At 34.9% G+C, this 3,853-nt stretch overlaps 1 long non-coding RNA gene across 1 annotated transcript; it reads right to left on the bottom strand.

The window, feature by feature from the left end:
• Nucleotides 1–348: 348 nt before the first annotated feature.
• Nucleotides 349–3,085, bottom strand: LOC141919688 (uncharacterized). The gene is made up of 3 exons (XR_012622076.1): nt 2,693–3,085; nt 2,414–2,491; nt 349–1,661 (listed from the first exon to the last, which is right to left on the bottom strand). It is a non-coding gene; the product is annotated as an uncharacterized LOC141919688 (long non-coding RNA).
• Between the last annotated feature and the right edge of the window lie 768 nt (nt 3,086–3,853).

Raw genomic sequence — 3,853 nt, 5'->3', positions numbered from 1 at the left:
TTCACTTACACCAAGTAAACCCTCTAGACATACATTCTTCCTTTTTTTAAATTTCTGCTTAACAAATAGGATCAACAGGTCCCCTTCTCCGTGGGTGGTGATAATGTCAGTGCACCACTGTCCAAATAACCTTTCTCTATAGGGAAATGCTAACATTTAATTCTTTAAATTTAAACCACATGTATTTTGGTCTCATAACTGCACTCTGTATTAACCACCTTTTGTTATTAATTTGTATCACTAAAACTCTTAATGAAACCAGTTATTTAAATTGGAAATGTTAAGTGCAGTAGACATCTAAAATTCGTGTATGAGCTATAATAGATCAAAATATTTAAATAGTAACTAAATATTTTACCTAACCATTGTAAACACATTTTCAGAATTAGTAATGTCACAGCCTCGCATATGTTCAGTGTAAAGCCGTGTCTCAGAATAGCTGTTCTTTTTAGCCCATTTGAGGGAACATAAGCAATGGCTTTTGAATGGTTTCTATCTCTTACCTTCATCTTATCCAGAAACAAAAAGTGCCATTTAAGTGCTGTCTACATGAGACCTCCACCAAGAAGAGCAAATTATGTGTGGGTTGACCACATCCAGTTTCCCTCCTGGTACTCTCTGGAAGAGGCACTGCCACTGTATACATTCTTTGCATACATTGCCATAGGGTGACCACAAATACACAGCTGCCAGTAGAGTAAAAATAGTGGTATTTGGGACAAATACTCAGGGACTTCTTATTCAAACAACACAAACCACAGTTGGGATAAAGTGTAACGGTTTCCCCAGACTGAATTGTTCCTCAGTAAAATTTAACACAACTGCAAATATTAAAAAACTAATAGACAGATTAGCTCTGAAACCGCAATTATATTAAAAACTAGAGGGGGTGGAAAGACTGTATAAAATTTTTTAAGTGTTTTCTCTAACATCTAGAAATGGAACGGTTTATTTAATGTTTACACATATGATTTAGATAATATTTACTTAGTTCTATACTTATAGTCATTATTTTAATTATACATTCCACATTTCATCATATAGATGTGTTATTTAATATATATAAAGCTATAAACATTTATGATGCAGATAACAGAGTTTAGATATAATCACATTATGTTTTGAACAGCATTTTTAAAAACATGTACCACCTCCCAGGTATAAATTCATGCTGCCTTTCTGAATTCTGGAGCTTCATAAACTAAATATTTCACTACACTTTAGTCCCCTGGATTAACATTAATAAAAGGAGCGTCTTTTCCCAGTCTGGCTCGGGGAGCTTACTGGGGCTGGTAAATTATATCAAAAATAACAGTGGTCTGAGATGGTTCAAAAGATACTCTGTGGGCTTGGTTGCAAATTTCAGGGTGCTCAGGTCGTAGCTCTCCAAGGCTTCCCATAACGCACATTCTTTCCCATTTCACAGCCTTTCAATTAATTCCCATCCATAAGCATTTATCAGATGTCGTCATATTTGGTAAAACCATTATAAATGCCATTATACCCTTCTTAAGGGACAAACCATTCCCAGTTCTCTGTAGGAGTCTTCCTCCACCTTCATTCGGGCTCAGATTCCCAGTGATCAGTGAAATGAATGACACCAAGAGGGTATCTGTTTCTTGTTTTAAACAACCGTCTCAGCCATGCCTTGGGGGTTCATCCTGAAAAAGTTTGAGAAAGACTTCAAAAAAAAAAGAGTACATGAAAATAGTTCTGCTTTGTTTGCAAAGTTATAAAATTAATATTGCACACTACTAAATCAGATTTTGTGATTGCTTTGTAAGTCACCCTACATCATGCCTTTTTCTGTAACAATTTCATTTTTTTAAACTTCTGCAAAAGTAGTCCAAATTCCTATTGATCATAATGCTACTGACTGATTCAAAAAAAGCTCATGAGAAACTGTTCTCTGCCTATAGAATCCTAATTAATGCCTGCAGTGAATTTTATCCAGAATTTCCTACCTTCCAATAGCTTTAATTTTGATTTATATTTTTATACATATACAATAAATCATTTTATACATTATATACAACAAATTGTTCTTGTTACAGAAAAACAATTCAGTAATGCTCAACCCCGCACTGTACAATTCATATATAACTACACTACCTAATACATTCAAGGTTTATTAACTTCCCTCTGATTCAGTAGACCATCAAAAATGGTCCTGATTAACATAGGTTTCTAACTGCCTATGTAATTAATGCAAGTATTTCTCTAATTCCCTCTATCTGAGTGCCCTGGTACCTGAAATTACTGCTTTCTTCAGCAAAATTAGTTTGCTGCATCATGTCCAAAACTGAGGAATTAAGCTTACTTTTGCAAGACTCTCAACAGTTTTGAACATCAGACCACTACATTCCTGATGCGAAGCCCCAGATTTCTGGCCAGGACCTTTTGTGGTGCATACCCTCAGCAATAGCAGCTCCCAGCTCACGCACAGGTTCAGCTCAGCCACCATAATTCAAAACAGACTCTCGATAGCATCCTGTTAAACACAATAACTCTGTACTTGTTAGATACAAAATTACTTTCCTGCCTCTATGTCTTGTTAAACTTAAATAAAACACCTTAGATGGAATTACCTTCACAGCTGTGCTATATTTAATTTTGTTAAGCATTTGTAGAGACATTATTATCTTTTACAACATTTACCTAAAGGAGAAATTCAGATGCTAAAAGAAGGTACCTAATGCCTGCTGGAATACCCTGGAGTATCCAGAATATCTGTGCAGGGATGACAGATATGATGTGGGACCTACAGGAGATCTGCACCTTTAAACTGGCAGTGAGAGGCCAGGTGGAATCCACAGGGGCTGTAAAATGACACAGAAGGTCTATGTTTAGGCACATGCATTTCTTCTAAAATTAATAAAATAAAACACTAAAATTAAAAAACAAAAAAGACTAAACAAAATTTTATATGATTTCCCTTAACTAAAAACATGAACAAAAATTGTAAAAACTCCAAAGAAATAATTTTGTCTAAATCTCATACTTTACTGTATAAAAATCTGTTGGAGATCATCACCACTTGTTATCTAGATCCTATAAAAATAATGTGCAGACTTAACTAGTCACATTCACAACACTTTTATACTTTCTGACTTCAAATTTAAGATTTACTACATTTTCAAAGTTAAATACTCAAAAAGTCAGAAAACACTAATACAGGCTTCTTGCAAATGCAAGACTACAGCTTTTAGCTATTTTAGAGTGAAGCTTTTAATTCTAAATTTATATACTATTTTTTTTCATTCAGCAAGCAAGCGCTTGATACTGTTCATGAGAAAAGCATTGTGACATTCATAGTTAAATAATGTCTTGAAAAAGATATGGCTGCAAACAGTACAATTATTTTACATCACCTTGTTGCAATTACAAATTCTAAAAATGTAAAATTAATTCCTGTTTTAATGTGCTCCTCGCTGCCAAGCCTTGGAGCTTGTTCTCGTGTTTTTCCTCAAGCAAATTTCCCTTTGATTCCAGGAAGAGTTTTGGTGGAGCATCATATCACAGTAGCAAATAGTCCTTTGTAGCAGCACTTCTAGAATTGGCTGAGGAGAAGATAAACCTGGCTGAACTAGTCAACTGAAAGACAATCACAATGAAGATACGAGAAAGGTAGATACAGCGTTAGGATGTGTCAGGTGAAGTATTTCTAGTAGGGTGTAGAAGCTGTTGCATTATTGTCGTATGCAAGGCAATAATGAAGGATGCATACTTCTGTTTGCCTTTATTTTAAAAATATCAATTTAACTTAAAGTAATGCTGGGGGATGGAAAACTAAGCTTCTGAAAGAAAACCATGCAGATTGTATTCATTCAGTCTAGGATGTCTGGGCCCAAAC

The sequence above is a fragment of the Strix aluco genome, chromosome 2, assembly GCF_031877795.1.
Source record: "Strix aluco isolate bStrAlu1 chromosome 2, bStrAlu1.hap1, whole genome shotgun sequence".
NCBI lineage: Eukaryota > Metazoa > Chordata > Aves > Strigiformes > Strigidae > Strix > Strix aluco.
This window is presented reverse-complemented; position numbering and strand designations above follow the sequence as displayed.